The sequence below is a fragment of the Bos mutus genome, chromosome 2 (assembly GCF_027580195.1).
Source record: "Bos mutus isolate GX-2022 chromosome 2, NWIPB_WYAK_1.1, whole genome shotgun sequence".
Classification (NCBI taxonomy): domain Eukaryota; kingdom Metazoa; phylum Chordata; class Mammalia; order Artiodactyla; family Bovidae; genus Bos; species Bos mutus.
The window spans coordinates 5,260,184-5,274,746 of record NC_091618.1 but is presented as its reverse complement, the minus strand read 5'-3'; the positions used below and the strand labels follow the sequence as shown (position 1 = coordinate 5,274,746).

The 14,563-nt window shown below is 51.5% G+C and overlaps 1 long non-coding RNA gene across 1 annotated transcript; it reads left to right on the top strand.

Annotated features, from left to right (window-relative positions):
* The first annotated feature begins 375 nt into the window (after nucleotides 1-375).
* On the top strand, nucleotides 376-6,840 carry LOC106701309 (uncharacterized). The gene is made up of 3 exons (XR_011466828.1): nucleotides 376-2,318; nucleotides 2,815-2,864; nucleotides 3,268-6,840. It is a non-coding gene; the product is annotated as an uncharacterized lncRNA (long non-coding RNA).
* The last annotated feature ends 7,723 nt before the right edge of the window (nucleotides 6,841-14,563 follow it).

Sequence of the window (14,563 nt, the reverse complement as noted above, 5' to 3'; positions counted from 1 at the left end):
AGCCCAGCAGACTCCTCTGTCCATGGAATTTTCCAGGCAAGGATACTGAAGTGAGTTGCCATTTCCTTCTCCAGGGGATCTTCCTGACCCAGTGATCGAACCCAGGTCTCCTGCAGTGCAAGCAGCCTCTTAACCGTCTAAGCCACCATGGAAGCCCTAGGCAAAAAAATAAATACACACACACACAAAGAAATTTTCCTCCCACCTAGTCACTTTCTAGCCCCCACCCCTACCCTCCCACCTCCACACCTGGCCCTCCTGGCAACCTGTGATCTGCTTTCTGTCTCTCTAGTCCGGCCTTTTCTAGAACCTTTACATATAAATGGAAGCATATAATATATATCTTATGTGTCTGGGCATCTTTCAGTTAGCATAATGCTTCTGTGAATCACATGTGTCGTTATGTTAGATGTGGTTTTGCAAGCAGCAACTGTCTTATTTAAAACAACTATGTGTCTAATAAGTAAAAGTGGCCCATGAGTGGACTCACGCTATTTGATTAAACTAATTCTGTTACCTGAAATCCAGATGTAGAGAGAGAGAAAGAGAGAGAGAGAGAAAAAGAGGTGGGTGAAGGCCAGAGCCCATGAGGTCTCTTTGCAGGTCAGGCTAATAAGGAGTTGGGTCTTTAATTCCAAGCATAAGGAGAAAGCCATGGGCGCAGGAGTGGTGATTAAGTAGGAGAAGGACCTGGGATCTCACACTTTCAAAAAATCTCTTTCCTGGGTACTGTATGAAGGGTTGTGGGGTGAGAGTGAAGGGAACCAGCTGGAGCTATTTCAGTTGCTTGGGCGAAGATGGGGTATGGGAGGTGGGGGTTGGGTGCTAGAGACAGAGATGGAGAGATTTGGGTGGGATCAGGAGGTATTTTGGAGACAGAGCGATATGAGACCATTTCAGTGAAGTGTGAAGCACAGAAAATGAAAGCATTAGTTGCTCGGTCGTGTCTGACTCTTTGTGTCTGACCCCATGGACTGTAGCCCGCTAGGCTCCTCCGTCCATGGGATTCTCCAGGCAAGAATACTGGAGTGGATAGCCATTGCCTTCTCCAGGGGATCTTCCTGACCCAGGGATTGAGCCTGGGTCTCCTGCACTGCAGGCAGATTCTTTACCATCTGAGCCACCAGGGAAGCCTGTGAAGCACTGAGTCTGGCACTAAATCTGTGAACTCAGTTCACATTATTCTAATTGTAGAAAAGACTTGGCACATCCTTGTTGGCTGCTGGAAACAGCCTCCCAGCCCAGGGCCGACATTTTGCAGGGTCTCAATGCACGTTTGCAGAATAAGGCAAAGGAGCTCTGCAGACTTGACTGAGCAACACTCGCCTGTCCTCCACACCCAGCACTCTAAGGATGGCCAGATTCCTTCCTGCTGGTGTCATAGATCATAGAGCCATTCTTTGGGGGCTGCTACATTTCGGAAGCGTGGGAGGAGGGCAACGCTTGGCTGCTTTAAACGGATCCCTTGTGATGGAATGCCAGGCATCAGCAGGCAGGGTTTCTTTCAAGGGTGCAGCCCCTCCGAGCACCCCCTACAGTGATGTCTGCGACGCCAACAGACTGAGCCTGTGGCAAGTGTGTGGACAACAACAGAAGCAGCTGTGAAAATCCTTCAAAGCGTGATAAAAATAGCCGTGCCCTCCCTTACCCCTGTTCCCAATGGGCCTGGATGTGTTTGTTTGCTCAGCTTTGAAGCTCAGAGCCATTTCCCAGACCCTGAGCAGAGGAAGAAAGGGGGAGAAACTGAAGACGTGGCTGGGGAGGAAGAGAGGCAGGTCAGAGCTTCCCGGATCCCACTGTAGAGCGTCTGAAACAGACACAACCTCAAAGATGATCTAATCCGTCTCTTTTGACAGATGGGAAATGAAGACCCAGGGAACAGTGAGGACTGGCTCAGGTGCCCCCCCAGTTTATCACTGCCTGCTCCCTGCAGGGCCACATGATAAGCCACCCCAGCCTTTATCCGGGTGGCCTTGAGTGGGTCCCAGCCTCTCTGCTGGCTCTGCAGGTGGGTGTGTGGCCACCCTGGCCCTCTGCTCTGCCCCCAGGGAGATGGACCTCCAGGACCGCCCCACCACTAACCCTGTCAGGTCACCTTAGCCTCAAGGCCTAGCGGACACGCTGCCAGGGTGCTGCTGATTAATCCTCTGGGATTTTCCGGCCTGGGAGCAGCTGGAGCTTTTCCCCTGGGAAGAGGGAACTGGCAGGGAGGCTGCAGGGCCCAGGTCCACAGCAGGGCTCAGCCTAAAGCCGAGCAAGCAGCATCCTGAATGGGAGGCGCAGAGCTAACAGAGAATTCGGAGGTGCGTCTGGAGACGGTACGAGGGAGCTGGGGAGCCTTTTCTTAGTTGGGGTGGGGGGGGCATTTTCATTATTTCTAGTTTCCCACCAGGTGGGAAACTTCAGGAGGGCAAAACTTTCTGATTTATCTTTGAATTCCCAGTGCCAGGAGGAGCCTGGCACGCTTACTCAATGAAATGCACAATATGTTAAAAGAGGGAACGAAAGAATGAATGAAGCTGAAGATGCGTCAATGCCTGCCGACTCTTCCTCCCCTGACTCTCAGGAGGGGCACCGCTGGAGGCCGGCCCCTCTGCGCGTGGTCCCTTGAATGGTGGTTCTGAAGGGCAGTGTTTGGAGGATGCTCATCCATATCCTGTGGCAAACAAGCCATGAGAATGGAGCCCCTGCTGTGTTCTCTGCTGGGAGCTCAGCTCCCACCCAGAACCCCGTGGGCACGCAATAAAGAATCAGAGGGTCAGTGGGACTGGGAAATGGGAGATTAAACAAAGTTCACACGGGTCTCTCCTGTAGGACTTCTTGGAATCTGGAAGGTGCCAGTGTTCATGGAGAGTCAGACACAGGTGATCTTAAATCCCAGACTCTGATGCCTCGTTGCCCAGCGTCCCTCTCGGGTGGGACGGCTCAGCCTCTGAGATGAGGCAGGGGCCCCATCGGCCCTGCGACGGCACCAAGAAGCCGCTGAGGGGACCCAGGGCTGGGCTGTCGTGCAGGAGGCTCTTGTCCCGAGGAAGTCGTTGTCTCAGCTGGGACCCGGGGAGGTTGCTGGACAGCGGCACTGGGGTGGGGTGCGGGCCGGGGCCTGTCTTCCTGGTGGGCAGGAGCGGCACCCCTTGCCACCCGCAGTGCTCTGGGGGACGGTGCTGACTGAGGGGCGGGAGGCGGGCAGCCCCCTCCCTCCCCACTCTCATTCCACTGCCCTCCTGGCACGTACACATCCACAAATATTTGTCAAACACCTACTAGATTCCAGGCACTGACCCGTCACCAGGGACGCTCCTGCAAAGGAGACACAGCCTCCTGAGCCCACAGCCAGCAGGCGGAGTGCGGCAGCAAGAACCGGGTGTCAGCCGTTCTTCTGGACCGTCTCTGCTCCTCACCGGCTGTCTCCTGCCCTGCTGGCCAGCCTGCTGGAAGCATCCATGGGATCCCTGGTCCTCTGGGTTTGGTTCAGTCAGTGGAAGGTGCCAGCAAGAAACTGGAGGACAGGAAGATGGAGCGGTCGGGGTGTCTATTCCAGGGCCTGCGTCCCTCCATCAAAGGCCTTGGCGCCTGTCAGGGGTCTGCCTCCTTTCCCCACAGCTCCTTCCTCAGGGCTCCATAGCTGCCTTCTCCCTCTGCCCCTTCAGGCCTGGGGGTGGTCTTGAAATGCCCCCACCCTTCCTTGTTAGTTTCTCCAGCCCCACCTGCACTTTTATCAAATGTCCCTCAGTTACCTCCTGGGCTTGACACCTGTTCCCTTCCCGGACCCTGACCGGGATACACTTTTGTTTGAATATAACAGAGAACCCAAATAATGGTGCGTGAATAAGACAGAAACGTAGTTTCCTCTAACCTCAAAGTCTGGGCTTCCCAGGTGGCTCCGTGGTAAAGAACCTGCCTGCCAAAGCAGAAGACGTGGGTTTGATCCCTGGGTCAAGAGGACCTCGTGGAGGAGGAAATGGCAACACACTCCAATATTCTTACCTGGGAAACACCAGGGACAGAGGGGCCTGGCGGGCTACACCCCACGGTGTCGCAAAGAATCGGATACGACTTTGCAACTGAGCACGTGTACATGCAGCTTCAGAGTCGCAGGCTGGCGTTGCGGTGTTGCTCTGGGAAGTCATCTGTTCTTTCTATTTCTCAGTCCATCGCTAGGAATGTGCCTCATCCTCAAGGCATGGGTTCTGTTGTGTATTCCCCCGTCCGAATTCCCTGGTAACTCAGAAAGTAACCATATTTGGGCATAGGGTCATTGCAGATGTAATTAGTTAAGATGAGGTCATTTGGGTGGGCCCTAATCTAAGATGACTTGGATCTTTATAAAAAGCTGAAATTTGGACACAGAGAGACCCACACAGAAGAAAAACAGCCCCCTACAAGCCAGGTTTTTACAACCTGGAAAAACCCTCAGAAGGAACTTACCTTCCTGACCCCTTGATTTTAGACTTCTAGCCTCTAGACCCTTGGGAGAATACATTTCTGGTGTTTAAATGACCCAGTTTGTGGCCCCAGGAGACTAACACAGCCTGCAATGGCCTCTACACCACACCACACCACATTCCAGACGGAGAAACAGGAAGGGGCAAGCTGACGCATTATCTTTAAGCACCCAGCCTGGAATTTGTGTCCGTCTCCTCTGATCATGCTCAGAAACCAGCCTGTGGTCCCCCCCGGCTGCCTGGGAGACTGGGAAACGTCCTGGCACAGGGAAAATGCCTCTTACCGGGAAAGAAAGGGAGAAGAGACATGGGGGCACCGAGTACCACGAATGTTTTCAGACGGCGGCAGCAGGAAACCCTGCCTAAGATAAACAGGAGCTCTACCATCTCTCAGGACTTGACTTCAAGTCTGCGAGGGGGAGTGCGGGGGAGGTCCACCCAGGTTAGGGGTCCATCCTCTCCTGTTCCCAGGGCTCAGCCCTATACAGGCCGCTGGTTTCCTCCTCTGGCTGGAAAGTTGGATGGCTGCGGGTGTCAGTTCAGTCCGGGTCAAGCCAGAAAACAGGAATCTCAAGTATCTGAAGCGAAGGGAACTGGTTCTGCGGGTGAGGGGAATGCTGAGAAGACAACAGGGCTTGGAGTGTGGTCACGACTGCCTTCCAGGACGGGGGACAGAGGAGCGAGGGGAGCTGAGCTTGCTCAGCAGGAGCGGGCCCGGCCCAGGTCCGTCCAGTGGGAGCCGTGGAGCACGTGCCGTGGAGAAAGACCCTGGGTTCTCTCTTCTTCCCCACCTCCCACCGGTGCCTCCTACTGGCTGAACCCAGCTGTGTGCCTGGGAAGTCAAGCCTGCAGGGTGGTCCCCCAGTCCCTGGCCCAACCCTGATACGGGGAGAAATCAACCTGAGTCTGGAGCCTTTGTGGGAGGGAATGGGAAGGGAGAGGAGAGATGGGAGTGGAGACCTCTACGGGCAGGTGCCCTAGAGCCGTGGGGCCCTTTGAAGGGCCTGTAACAGGGGAACAACATGGGAGTCCCCTGCGTACAGTGGTCAGCACTTGGCACTCTCACTGTAGGGGCCCGCGTTTGATCCCCGGTCAGGGGAATTAAGATTCTGCGAGCCACGTGGAGTGCCCAAAAGAACTCCCAAGGGAACAACACGATCCAGCATGTTTTTAGACTCTGTCTCTGAGCAAGAATACCATCGGGGAGATAGCTGGGCCTCCATAGAGGTTGTCCGGGTAGCCAGGGTGAGGGCAGAGAGAAGCAGGTGGGCAGAGGACAAAGGTGAGTACTCAAGAGAGACAAAGCCTGGAACTGACGGGGCCTCAGGGACAGGCACAGACATGCCAGGCCAGCCCAGCTCTGCGTCCCGGGTACACAGCCACGCCACGGGGCCTGGCACACAGCAGGCACTCTCTCCGCGCCCCTCGTGGGTATACACACAGGCAGCCACACACACACTCCGCCGTGCTGGACCCACTGCGGCTCGTCCTCAGCTGGCTGCCAACCTGCCCTCTACATGGAAGAGTGCATCTTACTGGAAGGCTTTCGGCTACCAGGAACAGAAGACGCCGTGAAAAGAGGCTGAAATGATGATGGTTTTCTCACCTAACCAGGTGGAGAAGGCGATGACAGCCCACTCCAGTACTCTTGCCTGGAGAATACCACGGACAGAGGAGCCTGGTGGGCTGCAGTCCACGGGGTCGCTAAGAGTCAGACATGACTGAGAGACTTCACTTTCAGTTTTCACTTTCATGCATTGGAGAAGGAAATGGCAACCCACTCCAGTGTTCTTGCCTGGAGAATCCCAGGGACGGGGGAGCCTGGTGGGCTGCCGTCTATGGGGTCGCACAGAGTCAGACACGACTGAAGCGACTTAGTAGCAGCAGCAGCAGCACCTAACCAGGAGGCAGGGGTGGGGATGGAGAGGCAGGCCAGTTGCCATTCAGTAAACTCAGAAGCACTGTGATGCCCCTGGGGACCCAAGGTCTTGCCATCTTCGTGCTCTGCCAGCCTCTGCGAGGTGCTCTCTCCTCTGGGCTGCATCCTTCACTGTCGCAGGAGCAAGACAAGGGTTTGAATGCAGGCAGTTTATTCTGGAGGTGATCCCAAGAAGCCCGTGTAGGGGAGCAGAGATGCGAGACCGAGAAGGTAAGGAAGTTAGCATGGCATGTGTTAGCGGACAGCTGGGGTCCAAGCCACCGGGAACTCTGGGGGCCGAGGCCTCTGGGTTGTTCCACTTCCATGTGAGGAGGCTGTGAGCGTGTCTTTCCGACGCCCATTCCCTGAGGACCGTGGTGTGTGTGTGTACAGGGTAGGATCACTCACACGCATGTCTCCATCGTGCCTGCGGCATGGTGTGCAAGCATGTGCTTGGAATGGGCACATTGGCTCCCCGATGCCCACACCCCTGAGTAGACACACAGCAGGGCACACACATGCTTGATTCCATACACGCTGGGGAGCGCACGCTTCTCCTGGTTAAAACAAGCACTTGTCTTAGTCTGCTTGGGCTGCTGTGACATAATGCCATAGACACAGTGGCTTAAACAACAGACATTTGTATCTGACGGTTTTGGAGGCTGGGAAGTCCAAGAACGAGCTGCCGGCAGATCCCGTGTCCTGGTTTGCTGATGGCCATCTGCTCACAAAGATCGGACACAACTTAGTGATTGAACAATAGTCTCCTCTCATGGTGGAGGGCAGAGAGCAAGAAACCCAGCTCTCATGTCTCTTCGTACAAGGGCATCGATACCTTTCATGAGAGCCCTAGTCTCTCTTGACCTGTTACCTCTCAAAGACCCCGCCTTCTCTATCATCACACTGGGGGTTAGACTTCAGTGTAAGAATTTAGGGAGACAAACATTCAATCCGTAGCAACCTCTCTCACTGCTTCATCCTCTGGTCTTTGGCTTGAGCCTTTCAATGGCTGTGGAATTAAACATGTCGGAAAAGAACCCCACCCTGAGGAGCTCCTAAAGTGGAACTGGCAGAAGCTGCAGGGCAGGTGGAGGGAAGTCGGAGAGACCAATTAGCCCCACCTGGAGTCGTGAATGAACTCTCCAGCCCAGGAGGTAATCTCTCCAGTTACCAGCAGGGGGTGCCCGAGAGCCATGACTGTATCTCCAGGTTTGTTTTTTTTTTCCTAGTTGGTTGCCAGGTTTGTGTAAAAATGTGTTTGTCTCTGGTTGTTTGAGGGAGAGGATGGGTCTCAGAGTTTCCTCATGGAAGTTTGACTGAAAGACACGAATATGCTCATCAACAGTTCTAGGGCCAGCATCACACAAGTTCCAAGGCCCAGACACGGCATTGGTACCCAGTTCCTGTCAGATGAATGGATAGGTGGATGGATGGATGGATGGATGGATGATTAGGGGAATGAGAGCGAGATGACCCAAGAAGGAAAGATTAAAAAAAGAGAGAAAAAAAAAGGTAAATAGAGAAGAATAAAAGGTAAAAAGAGGAGAGTTGGAAAGAGAAAGTTGGACAGAAGATAGACTGGGAAAGAATGGGAAGAGCGAGAGAAAGGCTAGCAAGCTGTGTGGCAGGAGAGGCGAGGGGCGAAGGCAGAGCTTACTCTGCTAGTCCTGGTGCCTGGGCCTGAAGTGCCACCTTCCTGTGTGCTGTCCACTGCTGACACTGCCATGCTCCCATTTTTTCTAGGCCAGGAGGGACTGGCACCTTCCTTGGGAAGGGCTCCCTGAGCCCGTGGTTGGGATCGGTCCTTCTTGCCTTTTTGCTGCCGCATCTGGGACCCCTGGTCTGTTGGGCTACACAGGGGCAGTGGAGTCAGACAGACACAGGGTTGGTTTGAATTCAAACCAGTTCATTTAACCATTAACTAAGATACCTGACCTCTCTGCGCCTTGGTTCCCTCAGCTGGGGTTATACCAGTAGCTCCCTCACAGGTTTTTTTTTGATCATCTGGGTAGGTAGGGCATTTAGCATGGGGCTTGGCGCTTAGGGAGGAGCACTGAAGAGAAGGTGACAGTCACTGCCCTTGCATTCCAGAAAGTCCCAACCTCAAATGTTCTCTTTCATGGTTAAGTTGTTTGCCTTGATTTGGGGTTCAGGAGAGTGTGTCATTTAAATGACAGTCAAACACTACTGGAGTCCATGTAAGCTCCTCGAGAACATTCATCTTTGCATGAATCATTTTTTAAATAATTTTGCTTATTTATTTTTGGCTGCACTGGGTCTTCGTTGCTATGTGAGGGCTTTCTCTAGTTGCGGCGAGTGGGGGCTACTCTGCGTTGCGGCGTGGACGTCTCTGTGCAGGGGTTTCTCTTGCTGAGCACAGGCTCTGGGCGCGCTTGCTTCGGGAGCTGCAGCAGGCAGGCTCTGGAGCATGGACTCAGCAGTTGTGGCGATGGCCTAGTTGCTGTGCAGCACGTGGAGTCTTCCCGGACCAGGGGTTGAACCTGTGTCCCCTGCATTGATAGGAGGATTCTTATCCACTGTGCTACCAAGGAAGTCCCATAAATCATTTTTTATACATAAAAGAATACCTATTTCGGTGTTGCTTGAAATAGCCAAACATAATTGGAAACAAATGTATATCGACGGGAGTGTGGATAAATCATGGCATATTTGTAGAAAGCAGCACTAGAGAATGAACAGTAACTCAGTCTCCATGTGTCAACATGGCTAGTTCTCAAAAGCATTTCATACAGTAAGAAGGCAAATTACAGAATAATATATTCAATATACCGTAATATAGATAGCATTCGGATCCAGGCAAATCAATCATGTGTGGGATAGAAATGTGTGGGGACGGGATAAACTGATGGTGAGGATCAACGCGATCAGGCTGGTGACACCCCCCGAGCAGGGAGGGAGTAGGATTGACCAGGGCTTCAGGTAGCTTCAACGGTGTTTGTAAACTGGACTTGCTTTTTATTTTACTTATTGATTTTTTGGTCGCTCCATGTGGCACTGGGGATCTCAGCTCCCCAGCCAGGGTCTCCGCAGTGGACGCACGGCGTCTTAGCCACTGGACCACCAGGGAAGCCCTGAGCTGGACTTGTTTTGGAGTTCCTCGGAAAAAAGCAGACCATCTTTGCTTTGATCTCCACAACAAATATGATGAAGAAACTGGGGCTCAGGGAGGCAGGTAAAGTGCCCGTACTCACCCAGCCTGAGAGGCAGAGCTGGGAACTGAACCCAGGTCTGCTGACCCCAGCTGTCTTCCCTGCACACATAGGCTGCTTCGTGTTTATCGAGTGGCTGGCGGTGGTCCCAGGGACACAGGAGGTGCTGTGGAGCTCGCAATCAGAGCAGCTGAGCTCTGCAGGTTGGGCTAGGAGGTGGGCTCTGGCCCACCGGACTCAGGGCTCAGCCCCAGGCCTGGTAGCAGCTTGGGCCCAGACCAGGCCCAGGGGAAGTTTCCTGCCTTCCGGCCTGTTTCCTGGTGCTTTCCCAGTGGGGTCAGAGGTTAGGGCTGGAGCCAGTCTTGGGCAGGGTCTGCTGTAGGAAGTGGAGGCCTCCAAACCTCCAAGCTGGCTCATCTCCTGTTCCCACGGCCACGCTCAACTCCCACCTAACTCCCACCCCAGGGCAGGCGCCCAGGGGTACACGCACGTGGATGGACACCCAGTGAGCTCCGCCCCAACTGCAGGCTCCAAACACTTTAGGGGTGGAGGTGTCCTAGAACTTGGCCTGGGGGTCATTCAGTCTGTTCTTCCTTCCTTCAAATAACTCAGTAGGTACTGGGGGCCGTGCTGGGCCCAGAGGACACAGGGGTGAGGAGACAGCCCCTACCCTCCCGGGCCCCAGCGTCTGCTCGGGAGGTCAGACATGAAAATAGACAAGCACCCAACAGACATTCAGTACATGTCTAAGACTAAGACGTGGGGATCCCTGGACGGGAAGATCCCTGGTGTGGGGAGCGATCCAAAGGTCTGGCTTGACATACGGAAGATCCCTGAGAAGGAAACCAGAGTCTGAAACCCACTTTGTGTACCTCTCTTTTTTGTCCCCACTACCTCTCTGAAAAAAATTATATGGACAGAAGAGCTGGGTGTGGGTTTCAACCTACAAACTCCCTTGAAGCCCTCTAGCCTGCCTGAAAGGTTTTTCCGGACACTGACTTGAGTGACTGAACAGCTAAACTGTCTAAATACAGAACAAAATGATTAGAAAAAAGGGATCTGGGCCAAAATGCCAGCACTGGCGGTGTATTGATTAGTATAAGAGTAGCTTTAATGTTTGTAACCCCTTGGCCTGGAGCGGAATGCCTTTATCTAACTTTTTGGAGGCTTGCTCACGAATAATCACCTTTAGAGTAGTCCGCCAGAAGATGATGCAAAGCTAAACCCCAGGACCCTTGCTGCTTGACTCTACCTCATCCTCTTTCTGTATAAAAACTGCTTCCCATCCTTGTTCACCAAACTTGGTCTTTTTTTTTTTTAACCTTCTGGCTGAATTATTGGGAAATATTTCCACAACTGAGCTATCCTCATTCATTACATCCTTAAAAACGTTTTTAAAGATCCTAGTATTTTTCCCCTGGGAACACATGGAAACCACTCTAGTATTGTCACATCTTCCCAGTGGTCTCTGGCACCGGACACCTGAACAGCCCAACAAAATGAAAGCCTGAATAAAATGCCAGCAGCGGGCTGCTGGAGACTGTCTGTGGCCTGGGACATGTTTCTAGTCCGAGGGCGAACGAAGCCATGGGCTTCTTTCAGTGCATCCCATCCCTGCCTTTTTTTTTTTTAAAAAGGAGCTGAAAAGTTTAAAGTTGTTTTCTGACACATCACCAACTTCTCACATCTTCCCAGTGGTCTCTGGCACCTCCCTTCCCAGCCTGAATCAATCAGAGCCTCTCCTTGTCTCTTGGGACATGTTTCTTTCATGGGCTTCCAGTGAGAGCTTTTTTAAAAAAGGAGCTGTGAGTTGTTTTCTGACACTCACCAACTCTGCAGTTCTGACACCCACTGGGCGCCCAACAGTTCATTTCTAGCACTGTCTCCCGGGTATCTGCAGTTCTGACACCCACTGGGCGCCCAACAGTTCATTTCTAGCACTGTCTCCCGGGTATCTGCAGTTCTGACACCCACTGGGCGCCCAACAGTTCATTTCTAGCACTGTCTCCCGGGTATCTCCCATAAGTGATAGAGCTTAGTTCCGTAAGACTGTCCCCACTTCAGACACCAGTGGCTGGGGCTACCCTAGTACAATTGTTTTTTGTTTCTTGGCTGCTCAGCTTTCAGGATCTTAATTCTCACCAGGGATCAAACTCAGGCCTCTGGCAGTGGAAGCACAGAGTCATAGCCACTGAACAGAACTGCCAGGGAATTTCCTACCCCTGTATTTCTGACCTGCTGCTGCTGCTGCTGCTAAGTCGCTTCAGTCGTGTCTGACCCTGTGCGACTCCATAGACAGCAGCCCACCAGGCTCCCCTGTCCCTGGGATTCTCCAGGCAAGAACACTGGAGTGGGTTGCCATTTCCTTCTCCAACCCATGAAAGTGAAAAGTGAAAGTGAAGTCTCTCAGTCGTATCTATTAGTGACCCCATGGACTGCAGCCTACCAGGCTCCTCTGTCAGTGGGATTTTCCAGGCAAGAGTACTGGAGTGTGTTACCATTGCCTTCTCCTACTTCTGACCTGCTGCTGCTGCTGCTGCTGAGTCACTTCAGTCGTGTCCAACTCTTTGCGACCCCATGAATCCCAGCACTCCAGGCCTCCCTGTCCATCACCAACTCCCGGAGTTCACTCAGACTCACGTCCATTGAGTCAGTGATGCCATCCAGCCATCTCATCCTCTGTCGTCTCCTTCTCCTCCTGCCCCCAATCCCTCCCAGCATCAGAGTCTTTTCCAATGAATCAACTCTTCGCATGAGGTGGCCAAAGTATTGGAGTTTCAGCTTCAGCATCATTCCCTCCAAAGAAATCCCAGGGCTGATCTCCGTCGTAATGGACTGGTTGGACCTCCTTGCAGTCCAAGGGACTCTCAAGAGTCTTCTCCAACAACACAGTTCAAAAGCATCAATTCTTCGGCACTCAGCCTTCTTCACAGTCCAACTGTCACATCCATACATGACCACAGGAAAAACCATAGCCTTGACTAGATGGACCTTTGTTGGCAAAGTAATGTCTCTGCTTTTCAATATGCTATCTAGGTTGGTCATAACTTTCCTTCCAAGGAGTAAGCGTCTTTTAATTTCATGGCTGCAGTCACCATCTGCAGTGATTTTGGAGCCCCAAAAAATAAAGTCTGACACTATTTCCACTGTTTCCCCATCTATTTCCCATGAAGTGGTGGGACCGGATGCCATGATCTTCGTTTTCTGAATGTTGAGCTTTAAGCCAACTTTTTCACTCTCCACTTTCACTTTCATCAAGAGGCTTTTGAGTTCCTCTTCATTTTCTGCCATAAGGGTGGTGTCATCTGCATATCTGAGGTTATTGATATTTCTCCCAGCAATCTTGATTCCAGCTTGTGTTTCTTCCAGTCCAGCGTTTCTCATGATGTACTCTGCATATAAGTTAAATAAGCAGGGTGACAATATACAGCCTTGACGTACTCCTTTTCCTATTTGGAACCAGTCTGTTGTTCCACGTCCAGTTCTGTTGCTTTCTGACCTGCATACAGATTTCTCAAGAGGCAGGTCAGGTGGTCTGGTATTCCCATCTCTTTCAGAATTTTCCACAGTTTATTGTGATCCACACAGTCAAAGGCTTTGGCATAGTCAATAAAGCAGAAATAGATGTTTTTTTGGAACTCTCTTGCTTTTTCCATGATCCAGCGGATGTTGGCAATTTGATCTCTGGCTCCTCTGCCTTTTCTAAAACCAGCTTGAACATCAGGAAGTTCACGGTTCACGTATTGCTGAACCCTGGCTTGGAGAATTTTGAGCATTACTTTACTAGCATGTGAGATGAGTGCAATTGTGCGGTAGTTTGAACATTCTTTGGCATTGCCTTTCTTTGGGATTGGAATGAAAACTGACCTTTTCAAGTCCTGTGGTCACTGCTGAGTTTTCCAAATTTGCTGGCATATTGAGTGCAGCACTTTCACAGCATCATCTTTCAGGATTTGAAATAGCTCAACTGGAATTCCATCACCTCCACTAGCTTTGTTCATAGTGATGCTTTCTAAGGCCCACTTGACTTCACATTCCAGGATGTCTGGCTCTAGGTCAGTGATCACACCATCGTGATTATCTGGGTCGTGAAGATCTTTTTTGTACAGTTCTTCTTTGTATTCTTGCCACCTCTTCTTAATATCTTCTGCTTCTGTTAGGTCCCTACCATTTCTGTCCTTTATCGAAGCCATCTTTGCATGAAATGTCCCCGTGGTATCTCTAATTTTCTTGAAGAGATCTCTAGTCTTTCCCATTCTGTTGTTTTCCTCTATTTCTTTGCATTGATCGCTGAGGAAGGCTTTCTTATCTCTTCTTGCTATTCTTTGGAACTGTGCATTCAGATGCTTATATCTTTCCTTTTCTCCTTTGCTTTTTGCTTCTCTTTTTTTCATAGCTATTTGTAAGGCCTCCCCAGACAGCCATTTTGCTTTTTTGCATTTCTTTTCCATGGGGATGGTCTTGATCCCTGTCTCCTGTACAATGTCACGAACCTCATTCCATAGTTCATCAGGCACTCTGTCTGTCAGATCTAGGCCCTTAAATCTATTTCTCACTTCCACTGTATAATCATAAGGGATTACCAGTTAATGGAGTCCAAATAGAGTTTTAGACATAGAGAACAAATTTATGGTCCTTGGGGCCTTCAGGGGATGTCTGGGGGCAATTGGGAGACTGACATATTCATACTACTGTGTAACAGATAACTGATAAGGACCTCCCGCACAGCACAGGGAATTCTACTCAGCATTCTGTAATGGCCTGTATGCGGAAAGAACATTTTTTAAAAAGAGTGGATATGAGCGTATATGTAACTAATGCACTTTGCTGTGCCCCGGAAAGTAGCACAACATTGTAAATCAAGCATTGCTTGTAAATCAATACTCCCAGAAAAGTTAATTTAAAAAATTAGAAAGGAGTTCAGCGAGCTCAGAGGCGAAGACATACACAGGGCGAGGTCCAGAAGGCTGTAAGCGTGCCTGGTAAAGACTCACGGATGCCATTATTCAGAAGGACAGGACTGGGACAGT